The sequence below is a fragment of the Conger conger genome, chromosome 9 (genome assembly GCF_963514075.1).
Source record: "Conger conger chromosome 9, fConCon1.1, whole genome shotgun sequence".
In the NCBI taxonomy this organism is placed as follows: Eukaryota; Metazoa; Chordata; class Actinopteri; order Anguilliformes; family Congridae; genus Conger; species Conger conger.
The window spans coordinates 50673655-50690683 of NC_083768.1; the positions used below are offsets into that span (position 1 = coordinate 50673655).

At 45.1% G+C, this 17029-nt stretch overlaps 1 protein-coding gene across 2 annotated transcripts in view; it reads left to right on the plus strand.

Moving 5' to 3' along the window:
• The window catches only part of atxn1a (ataxin 1a), a 91233-nt gene that overhangs the window by 66291 nt on the left and 7913 nt on the right, over positions 1 to 17029 (plus strand). Inside the window, exon 1 of one of the 2 annotated variants that reach the window (XM_061255475.1) lies at positions 12684 to 12771. The exons of the other annotated variant lie outside the window; for it this stretch is intronic. The gene's annotated coding sequence lies outside the window, so the exon portion shown is untranslated. Of the gene's footprint in view, positions 1 to 12683; positions 12772 to 17029 lie in introns of those variants that run through there. 2 annotated transcript variants of the gene reach the window in all.

Genomic DNA, 17029 nt, shown 5'->3' on the forward strand with positions numbered 1-17029 from the left:
GGTCAAGTGAAGCTTGTCCTTCACACATGATGTGAAGAGCTTAGCTTCTGTATTGTGGACATTATGAATAAATCAAATTTGAATAGTAGCCCAACACTGGAAATTGCTTTCAGCCATCTGTAGTACAGTTCCTCAATGACTTTATTTCCCTATTGCAGTCAACCCATTTGATTAGTTTTGCCCTGTTTGAGGTATAAGTAGCAAATGTCCTTCTGATTTCATTTCCACTGTACCCTGCACCTCTCATAATCTCACAAAAAATATCACATCATCATATGTCAGGTGAGAGACCCAATTCCAGTGCCAGCTAGTCACACTAGATAAGGCGAGAAACTTTTGTTCTGGACACATAACAACAACAACAACAACAAGATAATGGTACACACAGAGTCCCTTACTGTCATCATATTTTGTAGCATACTTCAATATGCAAATCCATTCTTAACCAGACTGCTTTTTTTGCCTTTGTTCCATCGGTAAAGCTTGTTTTATATGCAGAAGTAGGGTGCTATTTGAAAAGGGTGCAGATATTAATGCTGCTGATGGGGCTTTTTTTGCACCCTTCTCTCGCTTTCTGAAGTCAGTGGCTCCCTCATCACCGAACTGCAGTAACAACGTTTCACCAGAAGGTGGCACTGAGGAGTCAAACTCCTCCTGATATTTCTTCTAGTGGAGCTAGCAAAGAATTGAGCCTTGAAGAATGAAATATGTCAAAACTTGAGGCAGACTTGTAATTGTTCATTTCAGTTAGTTGCTGGCTTTGTTTTTAGGCATCGTGGAGCAGGTGTTTGCAAAAGATTGATTTTTCAAGGGCTTCGCAGATGGCAAAGACAAAGGAGTTCCCTCAGATCTGTACATTGACTCTGCGAGCATGCAGTAGGGACGGCCAAGCTGTGTGTTGGCAGCAAAAGCGGTTATATAACTCCCATCAGGATGTAGATTCAATGGAAATTTTTTGAAGCATATTGCAGTTGTGAAGTGGAGCGTTTATAAGGCTAAGCTCGGTGGATGTAGAAAGGGGTCACAAGAGAAAGCTTTCTGCTGTGTTTGAAACTCGTGTCCTCTTGACAAAAATCAAACTCTAATTTGTTTACTGTAGTCATTTTTCCCAGTTACGATAGCTTAGCGACAGAAATCTAAAATAAGTCAAAATTTTATGCAGGCACTTTTGGAATGCATTCACAGAAAAGAGTGTATATTGAGTTTAAAATAAACATGTTTAAAATAAATATAATAGTTTTGTTACTGTGTTTGAACTGTGCATACAATGAGAACATTCCCCAGTGGAACTTTCTGCTGTCCTACAAAGCTCCCTCTCCTAAGCCGGCTACATCAATCTCACTCCCTATTCATTATCAGTGTCTTCTTTGAGCCACTATTGTTATTGTGGTATCTCTGTTTTCTTCGCTCACTTATTTTATATTCTGTTTGTGTTCTGATATGTGAATATGAATCATGCATCCTTTGTGCCTGACAGAAGTGCTTTATAAATAAACAGCTTTGTTATGATTATCCCAATTTTACTTTTTGCTATCTTCCTTCTTCTTTTTTTCCTTTTCTCTTTTTAAAATATTGTTACCCAACACAGGGTTCAGCATCTCCAATTTATAGTGGCCAACCACAGCCGAATACATGCACGAACCTCACTGTCAATTCGGAAGAGTGTAGACATTGATGAACGTAGCTCCTCTGTAACATACAGTGATGCCAGCTGTTGTTTTTATAACGTGCGCTACAGGTAATCTAGCAGAGTCGGAGGAGTCCATCCAGCATCGTGCGTTGCTCTGTGGAGTTACGGCCACAGTGGGCACTGCCGTGGTCCAGTTTCAGTGCCAGACCATCAGGCTCATCCAGATATTACAGCACGGTGCCTTACCTGAACTTACCAGATATCGCCTCGAGTTACTCAAAAGATGTTCCTATCTCTCGCTCTCCTTTTTTCTCTCTCTTTCTCTCCTTCTCTCTGATCTGCTTTCTCTTTTTTCTGTGCAGAGGTTGGTGGAGCGACTGGAGTAATTTGCCTGCTTTGAGACCGACACACACACAGACACTTTTCCTTTCAGTGTCGAGTCTTTTTGGCTTACAGTTCAGTCCAAGGTTTCCTCTGTACAGCAGACCTACTGCACAGTGCATGAATAGGATCATGGCATGATAATGATGCAAGCTCGGTGATTTGTCTCTGCTGCAAACCTAGCATTCCAGGCAAACTTACATATTTATTTTTCTTGTCGTTGCTATTGAATCCTTTTCCGATATTGAATCCTTTCAGAATGCAGTTGGAGGACAGAGGAGAACATTTGCAGATATAATGCTAGCAAGGTTAATCCATGTAAAATGAACTGCTGCCTGACCTTGCCCCTTTACATAAGATTTCTGCTAATGAAAAAGAAAATGGAGGCACACAGGGCAGTGCATAATTTCCCAATAGGCAATAATATTCCCTGCCTCATTGCTCAACAGCGCCTCCTCTGGTACATCAGACACCAGCAGTACCTGTGGTGGACTGAATGGAGTATAAACTGAACAAACCAGCTACATCTGTTCTTTGAGGCCTGGTGTGCTCATGTGCACCCTCTCTTATTGGCAGATGACTTTATAGGTGAGGAGGAAAGAACAAAAAGGGTGAAAGCAGAGCGAGAGCTCTTAAAGAATTCAGAGCTAAACCCCTGTTGTTGTTTCACAGCATTTGTAATTTCAGGCAGACTAACAGTGCTTTTGCTAGGTTTTTGCTTGTGAAAACACCCTATCAACTCAGTTTTTGAGGATTCATGTCCTGTCTCAGGATATGCCTGCTCATGTTTGATGGGTTTTTCAGGGACGGTGTACTTGTGTGACAAACAGAGCATCAAAATAAAACAGTGACTGGCTGTTTCCATCATTCACAATGCTTACCAAGGTAATCTACCACAAAATACTTCAAAGGGATGTGCCTGAGTGGCCCTAACCTGTCCTGACAGTGGCCATCTTGTTGTGCTAAAGACAGGGCTTTGGCTCAGTATGGAGCTCTGTTTGAGGCAATGGGAGACGCTCACATTTTCATTGGCGATGCTGGAGGAATGGTCTGCTTTACCCGTAGAGTGCTGTCAGACTCGAGCCCCGGTGCTGCTAAGCCCACACTATACTCCCAGAAAGAAAGGAAGCCTGTGATTCCATAGAAGAACCCTATCTAGTTCAAGGGTTCTTTGTCAGGCGAAATGGTCTTTGTCTGGGAGCGTTTGCACTTCACGCCTGTGATTGAGGGTTCCATAAAGAACTGAAAACGGTTCCTCTATGGAGAAGACGAAGTGCCCTTTTATTTCTGAGTGTAAGATAGCAGGGGAAGCTAAGTCGTGTCTAAGTCGTGGCAAGGAGGACGGCAACCAGAAGGTTGTAGGGTGTTGAATCCTAGACGTGGCACTGCTGTTATGGCCTTGATCCAGACATTGACTTGGCTCCATTGCCTCAAGCTGTGTGAACAGATTATATAAATGGAAATCTGGAAATCCATCTGATTGAAAGGGGTAAGTTGCCATGGATACCAGTGTCGCTAAGCAAAAAAGTGTAATCGACTTTGTCTTGAAGAGCGTCATCACAAGAAAATGTCATGTAGGGCATTTCATGGCCAAAGGAAGGTCAGGTGTGTGAATTAGCTCTTTAAATGGACAGAAGAACTTGTGAATAAAGAATATAACTTGATAAGAATAGTAGAAGTGTGTGTAGAAATGGAAGGAATCGATTTGAAATACTGTTTAAGGGACACTGAAAGCAAAGCGCTGACTGGTATTAATGGTTGGCGGTGCCTGTGTTCTGATTGGTCTTTGCACCCAGCGCTGAATTCCCAGCCGGTCAATGGCCTCTTTCACCAGCAAAGTAGGCGAGACACAAAACAGCACACATCTCTTTCAGTTTCTCCTAACGAGGGCCAAGATTCCGTGGAGTGGCCCTGTTGCCATGGCAGCTGCCACCCTTCACTTTCCAGAGTCCGGAGTGGTTCTGAAGCTCAACAAAACCTTGGTTCCCTCAGAAATATAGGCAAGATGATTGAGCAAGATTTTTTTGTTGATCTTTCTTGCGCAGCACTGAATACTGAACTCTTCTTGTCGGCCACCATTTTACTTTTCAATTACCGTCATAGTTGAACCTGCAGAACGCTACATACACATCTCAAATTACCCTAATGGATTTACTACTTTTTGAGTGAATAACAGTGAGGGGAAAAGTGATGCAAATGATACAAATGAGTTTGGTGCAAATTATGTGTTGTTTTTTCCAATACCTCATCAAGAAGCAGCTTTCCTGATGAAACCAATATGAAGTTTTCCAGGCCAGTGAGCTTTGACATTTCAAAACATCACATGAGGTTAAAGTGCACATTGTCAGATACATTTTTATACATTTTGATTTCAGCATATAGAAATGGCAGCAGTGTCTATACATAGTCCCCCTATTTCATAATGTTTGGGACACAGCAATTGTATCTAAATAAAAATAGTATTTTGCTGCATATCGTTTGCATAACATCAGACTTAGGGTTTGGATATCTTTTATCTTAAGGTTGTCCTTAAATTGCATTAGAACGCAATTTAATAAATGGTGGATCATGAAAGATGCATTCTATGCAGTTTTTTTTTGCCTTTCTCTGGTTCTGTGTTTACAATCAAGGATGTCTCCTCTTCCATCCTCAACCCTGCCCACTCACTTTCGTTTTTATATTTTTATATCTCTGTTTTTTTATGGCTGTCACAATTCCAAGGTTGACTGTTTTTTTTAATGAGGTACAGGTAAAGAATACAGGTAAAGGAGCACAAATATGGCAAGGATGCACAAAGACAGAGGTTGCCAGTGCATTATAGATATACCTTAGCACGGTTATTTTATCATATCTTCTTTTATAACAAATCCTGCATAGTACGTCTTTAAGGTGGTCATGAGCTTGGCCTGCCTTGGACTGCCTTTGGTTGGCCCTCTTATGCACTGAACAACCCATTAAGACCACCATACTTTACCTGGCCTTTATGTTCTACTCCAGACCATTTTCCATTGAACAGCAATTTCCTACCTCAAACCTCCGCCCTAGTTTTTCCACAACAAAGAACCTGAACGAAGGAGAACAAGCCGGAACAAATCTGTTTGTTACAAAAAGGTAGAATAGAAAATGGAAAAGAAAGCATTGTTGAATAACCAGGCATGTTCTGAGACTGTGACAGATGCAGGGCCCTCGAGTGGAGCACCGTCTGACAAGCCCATTGTCTGGCCGCCTCAGAAATGGGGCTGTTTACAGCGGTGGCGGACAAGGCCCCTTCGTACGCACATTCGCCATTCCTCCCCAGACAATGGGGGGGACCTGCACCCACCGAGCACTTGACCTCCTCTTTCTGCGGCAACAAAAGGCCCCCTAAGTAACGCCGGAACGACTTCAATTCAGGAGAGCCGGTAAAAGACGCCATGCCAAACAGCCTTGATTTACATTGCTTAGCACTTAGCAGGAGGCCTTATTTGCCTTTTGTTGCTCGCTTATTACATTCTTGCGTGCGGCTGTGCTCGTAAGCCGAGTGCGCGTCCATCGCTTCCCTTGCGCTGCTAGGGGCCTGTTGATTTTTCATTTCTGCTTTGTTGTGCTCTGAATTAGACCGTTTTGGCCTTGTTTTCCAGTTCGGCCCTCTTTCCCACTGACCTCACTCTGAGTCACCTCGGACGGCTGGTCGCCGTAGCCAAAGCAGGCTCTGTCAGGATTTGGTGCCGAGTCGTCGGGCACGTCAATTTATTGAGAAACGGCGTGTTAGCATTATTAGCCGTAGAGAAATCATAATAAAACAAGACTTTTAACCCGTGGACAGGAGGCTCAATGGTATAAAGGACACCCTATGTCACACACCGCAATAGGCTTATGCTTGTGCTATGAGCTATTTATTTATTGGACCTTTATTTAACCAGCTAAAAGTGATTGAGAAATATAAGGATATACAAATCGCCAAGAACGGTAAATGAATAAACGGCACTGGCGTCTGAATGTTGAGGAAAACACTCATTTTGGTAATTGAATCACAGTAGTCGCAGTAGATTCCAACTTCATTAGAACTCGGTTGGACTTTTGGAGGATCCGTACAGGCCAGCAGTTACCCGTCAAACTGCTGCTGGTGTGGGCTAAATAAAGGCGCTTGCATGTTAGCGCTGGTATTTAGCCTTAAAGCTGTGCAGCCGCCTTGCAAAACAGCAGCAGCAGATCGCGCAGGTACCTTCCATGCCCCACAAAACCAGAGAGGGCGAGCAAAATGAGTGTAAACACTGAAAGAGGCAGCTGTCACAACAGATAGGTTGCCAGGGTCTACATATGCTCATCTGATAACTTGTGTCAACACATATCATCACACATATACATTTTAATGTGCTAAATGGAAACCTCTCAGCCTGGGGTTTGTCTTAAAAGTGACATAGTTGGCAAAACAGCTCAAGCTATCTTTTGAAACAACTGGTAGATGTTGACCAGTTCAGACCAGCTCCCAGCTTGATATGGTTTGACCAGCTCAAGCTATGTTTTTAAACAGCCCAGACAAGCTAACAACACTAGCTGGTTGACCAGTTCATACCCAGCTAAACCAGCGCTATGATGTGCTTGGCCATGCTGATTGACCGACTTTTACCCAGCTAGACCAGTTTAACTTTCATGCTAGTCAAGCTAGCATAGCTGGATTTTACAGCTGGGGCCATGTACTGAGTCAGAGGCTTACACCCTCCTTAGCGTAGCTAGCGTGCTACGTGTTTTGACTCGGAGCACTCTTAGGTTGGGTATTGGCACTCTCACAGGGCTCTGTGTCCCTGGGACACCACAGGGGCTCCTTGGCCTCTCTCCAACCGTAGTTGTGCTAAGAAGGGCAGCCCTTCCTGCTGGCTTCTCCGCAGAGTGCTCGTCGGCGTGCGGCGGAGGCTGCCAGCTCTGCATGTTTGTGGCAACGTATCAAGGAAATATCTCTTCTGTAGATCATTTTAACAAGATTGAGCGATTAGCCCAGTCACAGCACTGACTGACGGGACTGGCTCGTGGAGTGTTAGTGTATATTGTGGTTGGCCTTGCCGCAGTTTTGTGAAAATGTTACAGTAGTGGAGCATGTTGACAGTTTTCTGGTTTCCGGTTTCAGTGCTGGTTGACATTTTTGAGTTTTGTGGCTGGTTGAGTTTTGTGAAGGATAATGTCTCTCTATCCCCCATTCCATGGATAGTGTTGCGTGTGTGTGTATCACGTGTGTGTATGTGTCTGTTTCGTGTGTGTTTGTGTGTTATATGTGTGTGTATGAGTTACTGTATGTGTGTGTACTGCGTGCACAGATATCAGAACACTTTTCCCACACCTGGTGTGGGTAGACGTTAAACTATTGAATGCCTGGAAGAAACTGATACGATCAACCTTAATGTTGTGGGCGCATACCAGAGGCGCTCCCTGGCCCCCTTACCTTATTCTACGACACTGATCTCTGATCAGCACTCTGCAAGCACTGCAGATCGGTGTTGCTGTTACCTGCAGCCTGACTGCCTGGTCAGAGATCAGTGCTACAGAGGATTACTGTGGGAAGAGCACAGTACTGTATATTAGTATATTTTATAATGCAGTGGACAGGCTATGGGAGGATGGAAGGAGATTGCTGTGTGTGTGTGTGTGTGTGTGTGTGCGCACGCGCACGTGTATTTGAACGCTTGTGGGTGGTTCTCTCCTCTTCACTGAAAATCAATCTCTCTGAAAGCCAATGTCATGTTCAACGCCCTTTGCAAGCAGCCACCGTGGCCGAGACACAGCCTTCATTGTCTCCGGCCCTCAGGAGACCCGGCTCTTTGTGTGTGCAGGAGGCGAGGCATCGATCCGCCCGGAAAAAAAGACATTTTCACCAGCCTTTCACATGAAACCTTTCCACTTTCTTCCCTTGAACTTTTCTTTTTAACCTGCAGGCTAATGGCAAAGGCCTGTTTTGAGGGGGGCAATACTCTTTCTCCTTGGGGGTCCTGTGATTGTTAGCCATCTTGTTTAGGGCCTCCCGGGTGTTCCCTTTTGCTTAAACTGTAGCCCCTCTCGGAGCAACGCGCTAACAGGTCTGAAAGGCGATCCAGGCTGTGTCCTTGTTGACTCCTCGGATGACACACGGCAGACCATGGAGTCGCCCTGGCACAGAGGGCTTCAGCAGGTATCGACTGCCTTAACATTTAAAAGGAGAGACGCCTGCTAGTCTCGGAGGTAACGCTCGCTAGTCCGCGCTCTGAAGAAAGGCACTGCTGTGCTGAGACGGGTCCAGAAATGCAAAGAAATCCAAATTAGACAGAAGATAATTGCAGGGGACCCAGAGGTGTTCAATAACCGATTGAGAAATAAGCCACCTCACAACATGTCGTGGACCTTTTGTGGCTTGTTTTGCCGGCAAAGGGAACTAACTAACCATTGGCTGATTTAAGCATGCCCTAAGAAGTTCCGGTCAGCGGGTTCAGGCCATGAATGCATGATATGTCATTAGTCTTTGATTTCCTTTATATGTGCCCACATCTCTTGACTGAATCATTTGAAAAGATGTTCTGTCTGGATTTGAAGGTTCTGCCACTCTACATGCAAAATACTAGTTTGCACTGCTTTAATCCAGTTCCTTATTCATTATGTCATGATCTCCGTCCCTATTAGACTGTTCTGTTCCTTCTGCTTTTTCACTCAACTGAAGGGGGTTTTGGGTTTGGTTTGGGCTGAATCCAGTCTTGTCAGCAGTGAACACACTGTAAAAACCACAGACTAAGTCAGTCTTAACTAATAAGTCAAGTATATTTATCTTATGTTTAGACTTAAAATCTTATTTCTATTACTTATTTTGTGAAATGAGACCAATATTGGCAATGAGGTGAGACAGTTTTCTTACCCCACTCCCATTTTTGCCAGTGGGGAAAGACTAACTTTGTCAAGGAAACAGTAACTTAAAACAAGCTAATATTTTCTAATCTAAAACTATTTTCTAATCTAAAAACGTGATGGTTCACACACCCACCCAGAGTGTTTTAGAGGCTGCATATAGGTGTTTTATGAGAGTTAAGCTGGATTCACAGCTCCCTCTTAAAATGATTTGTTGCCCTGCAGTCTTATTGGTCAGCATGCTGCGCTTGTTCTGTGCTTGAGGCGTTAGGTGCGCCTGTGGTAAAAACGTGAACTGGGCAACAGCACATTTTAAGAGCAACTCACCGATCGACCCACAGACCTATTTGATGATCTTGTGAGGCGAGTGGAGATTCAGAGCAACAGTCATTAGTATCATAAGTAAATTGTTGCGGGAGAGCTTTGGTTGAGGAGCTTTATAGTTGCCAATGGGGGCGCTGTTGGGCTTGGAGAACTGAATACTGCGACCATAGTTTTCTTACGTGAGGTTGCGATCACATCGTTGTCCCTGCAAATTTCTACATGAAGTATATGCATTTCTGCTTAGTTTGACTTGAACTTCATGTTCTGTTCAGCTTCTTATTTCAGCTTATGAAGGTTTGCTTCATTTTTTATTTTTTTATTTTTTTTGGGGGGTAGGTGGAGGGCACTGTCCTTGCAGTTTATGTTCAGTTACAAGGCACCTTGATGCATTATAGATTAACTGGCAGCCTCTGGCTGGATGCAGAAGAGACGGTCTCTTTGATTGTGGCAGCGTTTTGATGCAGGCTGCTGAATGTGGACAGGTGGTCCTTGGAGGCAGATATCCTTGTACACCCGGTCTCTCCATTCTTCCCCATCTGTCTCTGTGTAGGTAATGAGCTCAGGGGTAGCTACTGAAGCCTCAGACTCCTGTGACAGAACCTCAGCAAAGGTCAAACTGTAGTAAAGCTAAAAAAGACATCCTCTGGGTGTGTGTGTGTGTGTGTGTGTGTGATGAGTGTTTGTGTGTGTGTGTGCACGTGTGTGTGATGAGTGTTTGTGTGTGTGCATGTATGTGTGTGTGTGTGTGTGATGAGTGTTTGTGTGTGTGTGTATGTGTGTGTGTGTGTAGTGAGTGTTGTATGTGTGTATGAATGTGTCAGGGTGATGCAAGGACATTTTAGATGTCTTTATTAAACTCCAGTTTTATGTACTATGCCCATCGCTGTGTAAGGTAAGTCATTTTTTGGCTGGTTTCTCTCTTTGGGGTTACACTAAAGAGCTTAACCAATCTCTCTCTCTCTCTTTCTGTTTCTCTCAGTCATTCTGGCTTTCTCCCCACCTCTCTCTCGTCCTGTTGCTTTTTATCTGTCATCCTTGCTTTCCTCCCTCGCTGTTCCACATGACTGCTTATCCCTTAATACACACACAAATTGCAACGAACATGTAACGTAATAAAATGGCCCTTCAGACTCAGAAAACAGAGCATTACTAATTGATCACCATAGCAGCAGCAAAAGCTCCCCCACAACACACACACGTTATGTTTATATACATATCAGTCCTTCTAAAAAAAACACACAAAAGCAAGCATACACACAGAGATTAATCTAACAGAAGACTGAAGAATGTTTCTCACTGTAAGCAAGATAAGCAGTCGTGGCTCTGAGATTCGCTGAACCCCAGGGGGGGAGTCTTCGTGCCGGTTTTTTTTTCGGATAGCAGCACGCGCGGCGGAAATATGCCACGGCTGCGAGCCTTCTGCCGTGCTGGCAGGCCAGGCTACTCGGTGCCCGAAGGAAGCGTCCGATCTTAGCCGGAGCCGTGCTAGGGGACGCGGGGAAGCGGACGTGGCCTGGGACGGGAACCCCGTGCGTCATTCCGCAGACTGAGCGCACTCCGAGCGTTCGACGCGGCCTTTGGTACGGTGTTTATCACGTGAGATCACAGACACCGTTAACACCCTGCCACCCTGTCCTTCCTGCGTTAGACCGGCGGGGTCCGCTCACACCCCGAATATGTACGCATGTATTTAAAAAAATACATAAAAATGAAACATTTTTTGACGAAACTAGGTCAGATAAACAAATACTAGAGCTTAGAATGGGTCTCTCTGTTCATGGCTAATGCAGTGTGCACTGCCCTCTAGTGGTGGAGATGGTGAGTTGCAGTAGAGCTTGTTCAGTATTTGTACTGTGGTGTCAGCCCCTCTGCTATCTGTGGCTGTGGGTCCTACGGAGCTGTTACACTGTCTGAATCACTGTCTGCTTTCCTGACCCAAAAGCTTTAGTATATCTGCATCGTAAAGCTTCACAGATTATCCCCTTTGCATTGTTCTGTTCTAATAATAGAAATGTAATACTCAGTCTACTAATTCCTATAGTTCTGCTACTACTACTGCTTCTGCTACTACTACTACTTCTGCTACTACTACTACTACTATTCCTAATAATAATAATGACAATAATAATGATAATAATCATGATCATCTTTTCATCATCTTTATCATTCTTTTGTGGTCATAGTTCCATATTGTACTTTTTATTTATCATTTATCAATCTCACAACAGCAGAAGCTTGTCTTCATTGTTCAGGCAAGGTGGTTGCTGACGTTTACTTTATCTTTAAAGGATTCTGTATTTGCTCAGGAATTGCACGTTAAAGACGGTGCATATGAAGGTAGCCTCTAGTGGGATTCAAACCAACATCCTTCTGATGACAGACTATAGCTCCCTGATAGAAATAAGGGAACTGAAAGAGAGGTTTGTAAACGTCCTCTTTCCCTCAGTTGTATTCTGCGTTTACTCCATCGGATAGGGTGTGACTCAACATTGTCAGTGGGCTAACCTCACATAACCACATTTGCATATGTCAGATGCAGTGTGTCTATAATTTGTGATGTGTGCGTATGTGTACATATTTATATATTCATATCTGTCGGTCTGGGTGTGTGTGAGAGAGTAAATTTATGGTGTCTGTGAGCATGTTTTGGGTGTGGGTGTGTGTGTGAATAAATGTGTGCTGTCTATGAGCGTGTTTTGGGTGTGGGTGTTACGTGTCCACGTACCGCGCATTCCTTGCTGCAGTAAGGCTGTGCTTCCATTGTGAACGCAGACGGCAGACTGATCCCAGATCTGTCGGGGTTGAGTTATGCGAAGCCTTTCGGCTGCAAGCTGCACTCTGGGGTCTGCACTCTGATCAGTGGAGAGGCCTGTTCAGCAGCCCAGGAACAGTGGAGGGCTACTTTCAATGAGGTCCTCTGGCAGAGCCCTTTAGAACAGGGGGAGCACAGCAGTGCCCATCTCCACACTAAAGTAGAAAGGTAGAAAGTAATAGATAATTATGAGTGCGTGTGTGTGTGTACTGTATGTGTGTGTGTCTGTGTGTCTTCTGCATGTGTGTGTATGTTTATGTGTGTAGAACTGTGTATGTACAGTATGTGTGTGCGTAAATGCAAGAGTGTGTGTGAGTTACGTATCTGCATGTCCTCTCTGTTTTTTTTAGACCTGCCTCACCCTCCCTCTTGCTCTCTCTCTCACCCTCTCTCTCACCCTCCCTCCCTCCCTCCCTGCTCGTAAGCACAGTCCGGGCACGCAGCCAGCTGGCGTGTGTGTTTTTTGAATGAATACCTGATGAAGCGAGCGATGCGTGCGGGGAGGGGAGGGGCGGAGTCGTGTTGGAGATCGCCGGCAGTCCGGCGGGGCCCTGCAGAAGGTTCGGCTGAGAGCGGCACACACAGGGCTAAGTCAGCGACCGAGGGGGAACTTCCTTTATAGCCGGAGGGGTGGGGGCAGGGGGGCGTCGGAACAGCGCTCGGATTTGAGTCTTTTAGATAGGGAACGGCTGCGGAACGGGCGATCCGGGAAGACCCGCTCGACCTGCTGACTCTCTCTGTCAGGGACTGGGACTGTTCAGGGGGGAACCTGGAGAGATTGGTAAGCCACTCGACTCCCCCACCCCTCTGTGTTACACCCGGTGTGTTGTTGTACTGCTGTTGCTGTTTTTTGCCAGCACCCCCCCCCCCCTCCTCCTCCCCCCATACTTTCCGTACAACGCCTCCATTCTCTGTCCTCCTGAGGCTTACGCATCTGTCTGCTCCCTGCCAGCCTGGAGACTCCTCCTGGGGGGAAAAACGCAAGTCATGCCGCCTCTCCGCGGTGCTCTTTTCTGAAGGGCGCTGTATGTACTTGTTTACTCTCTTTCTTTCTCCCTCTTTCCCTCTCTTCTGTCCGCCTTACTCCCTGTGTCTGTGTACTCCCTCTCTTTTTCACACACTCTCACTCTTTCTCCCTCCCTGTCCCTCTCACACTTTCTCCCTCTTGCTTGTTCACACCCCCCTCTCCCTCCCTCCCTCTCTCCCTCTCTCTCTCTCTCTCCCTCCCTCCCTCCCTCTCTCCCTGTCCCCCCTGGCTGTATATTGTGCATGCTTTCAGAACACAGTGATGTGGGTTCCTGGAGTCATAACGCAGGCGGCGACAGGAGCGCTTGTACCGGCTGTCCGTCACAGCCCTTCGGCCCGCCTCTTAAAGAGACACACCGCTGACAGAGCTGACGGGAAGCCTCTCTCTGGCTAAAATTAGCAGACAGATTATATATCACATTGTTGAATTAAGCCTTGCAGTGCGAAGGGGGAGGGCCGGATTGCAGTATTATAGTACAAGTGCGCACACACACTGTAATCTCATGACTTTCAGAATGATTAAAGCTTTGCGTGTCACTGCCACATTGTTGCATTACTGTACAATATGATTTGTGGCTATCTGTGTATTATATTTCTTAGCGTACTCGCTCTGAAGTTGATCCCCAGTGGGCATGAATGAAGATGACATGACATTGAGTTCACTTTTTAACTTCATCTTCTGTGATTTTTCTTGATATATTATTCACCCGTATGGCTTTCATTGCAGAAATGTATTTTTCTCATTAATACTTTAGAACGCAGCTGAAGAGATGTACATGTACAGGTCTTCTGGTAATTACTTGGCTTATAGTGAATGTGTGGTCAGCAGCATTCAGCTGATGGGACTTTAATGTTTGTTGGAAAGTTGTGTGTATGTACAGTGCAGTTTATTTTAATGCATGTTTGAGTTAAACTCAATAATTGAGTTTAGTTTGTTACCTAGGCACACTAATTTCACTATCAACATTAGACAGCAATTTGTTTTACTTTTGAGTTTATGTGTAAGCGATGGGGCAATGGTTGTGCTTTTGGGGTGGAAGGCAGTCTGCCTGCATAACTGTCTTTATGACAGCTCCATGTCTTTATGCATGTCCGATGTAGTCCAACGTGAATGCCAATAAATTGATGCGAAGCTGCTTTTTTGTCAATCTTCCAGGACCGTCAGCGTGGCGTATCGAAGGGTTTACCGCTCTGTGAGGAGCGCGCACACACACTGCCGGTTTCTCCCTACACAGCACGTCTCTCACGGGCGTCACTCGGGAGAACCTCGGAACAAGCCATAACAAAAAATTTCGCGAACAAACAAGTGTCTTATGCAAAGCCATCACGCTCCGTCTCCATCTGTTTCACACCGTACGCCCGCTCACTCCCTCCCCACCGGCTGAACCGAAGCCGTCTGATTGCCGTTGCCGTGTTGCGCCTTTCCCTCTGTAATTTCACAGCTTCTTGAAAGTGTCATCTCGGCGTGTTTTTTTCTTGGGTTGGATAGCAGGGGAGGGGGACCATTTGCATTTAGCTGTGACGCGTATTACACAATTCCGATTCAATTCCGATTCCAACTGTGAAATCTAGCAGCGCGCACATACACGGAACAAACCGACTGTTGGAGTTTTCCTACTGGAGAATCATTTGTCAGGGAATCATTTGTTATCTCCCGTATTGACTGGATTTTCTGGTTTTTCGATTCTTTCAGAAAATGGCAGTTTGACAATGTATATAGTGTGACAGTTTACTTTACATGACAGTTTAATACATAACTGCCTATGCATAACAGATGTTTTCATTGAGTGTGATGTTGTTAGAGCCTTTAGTAAGTGAAGGCGACCAATAGCAGATGGTCTATTTTTTGTAGTAGGCCTACTGTACATCTTTCATTCTGTTAATTAATCCATGGTGCAGAAAGTCTCTTCTGTCCAGGAGACACACTTTATAAGTTACGGTATAGGTACTGTTTGTGTATAAGTTTCTGTGCCTGTGTACAGTATGTGTGTGTGAGTGTGTGTGTATGTGTGTGTGTGGTGTGTTTGCACTTGCTGTTGATTTCTGAGACTCTGCTGCTGGCTCTATCCAATGTGGGTCAGTAGAGGCTGCTTTCACTCACTGTCCAGGCTAAAGCAGTGCTCTGGGCTCATTCCCTGTACTTAATCTGCCAGGATAAACCATTAGTGCAGGGGAAAGTGAAAGATTAGGTGCTGAATTTTCCCCAGGATGCTGTGTGATACAGACATCAATTCTGTGTGTGTGTGTGTGTGTGTGTGTCGGTGTCAGTGTGTATGTGTGTGCCTGTATGTGTGTGTGCGCGTGTATGTGTGTGCCTGTGTGTGTCTGTGTGTGTGTGTGTGTGTGTGTGTGCCTGCGCATATGCACCATTAAACCTCCTTGGTTCCTGGTAGTGCAAGACAGGAAAAGAGGTGAAATAGGGGGTTCATGGCTTTCTCTTGACAAGGAGACATTTAAACAAATTTGAATTATGATAGTGATAAAAGTGATGTTTTTCATGGCAGAAAATGAAGTACGAAAAATGAAGAATCACATGTTCAAAGGTTGATTTGCTGTATCAGATAGCTTAAAAATGGTTAAACGCCATTTGACAGTATATTTGAAAAGCATATTTTAATCCACCATAGTAATTCATCTTTCAAGCAACCTTTTTGTTATGATAATGAGCTCGTTAACTTGCCCAAATGCCTCGTAAAAACGTAAAGCTGAAATTACGAAACAAGCTTGGAGAAGGAGAGGGAGACGGGGGCGGGAGGAGAGTAGTCACACTGGAAATGTACCTCTTGGCGCTGATGGCGGCGCATCGACGCAGCGCTTCCCACTAAACCACCTCCATAAAGCGTAGCTTCCATTAGCGAGGGCAACGTCCTGCAGCGCCGAATTAAAAATAAACCACTCTGTGGTCTCTGCGCTCATTTAGCCTGGCCTTGAAGCTGCTCTGCATTCTACACCTGCCCTGTTTTCTAACCCCTTCCTTCCACTACAGACTGCAGCCTTGACAACGTTGAAGAGAAAAGGAAAATTGACCTTTTTATGTCATGTTTATTTTTTTAGGTTCCAGGAGAGTGATTATGTAAATATGCAAATGACATTCTCATGGCAGAAATTCCTTGCTCTCTGAGATAGAGAACTGCTGAAACCAGTCTTCCCTTGCAACCCAACGTGGTGACGCTCGCTTCAGGCGGCTCACAAGGATGTTTATATTTAGAACGCCGCTTTTCTTTCCAGAATGTTCTGAGTAAACTCATATCGCAGAGGACAAAGGAGAGGCCTCACAGAGTAAATGATAGATAAGGTTAAGGGAGGCTGGGATATAGCACCTTGTCTGCAGGTATATCTTTTCCATAGGCCAGTCAGGTGCTGTTAGCGATGTTGCGCCTCTGAAATGGTACTTTCTTTTAGTTTTAGTCGTTTGTCAGTCCCTGGTAGGTCTCACCATGACTTGTAATATTCTTTTGTTGCATCATCCTTTGTGGGAGTAATAATAATGAGAAGAAAAATATACAATAAAATAGCATACATAATGTAACGCAATTAAAATAATATGTATTTTAGATGACATTGCAGAGCAGTTGCATAATAAATAATGGAAAGTAAACAGCCAACTGTTAATAGCGTTAATGGTTGTTGAGTAAATCTTCCCCATGGCTGAAGACTTCCATCAGGAGACCAGTAATCACACCTGTTTGGCTGTAGGGTTTAGGCCTATAACTGCCTCAGCGAAGCAGTGCTTGTAGCCAGCTGTCCTGTGGAGCTGCTGACACCTGCGAGATCACTCCTAAATCCGCGGCGTCATTTAACATGCAAAGCAGCCCTCCCGTATGCGCCGGACAGACAGGTGGGCGGAGAGGGGCGACAGGACGAATCGATAGAGCGCAGCGCCGAATATGAAATGAGTGTCTGTGCTCGCTTTAAGCGTGCACTCGCATATTCCCCCAACAAACACCTGTACCCTCATGAGGGTTCTCTTACGGTTGTCACGGGTCGGTGACTCGTCACACGTGAGATTAGCC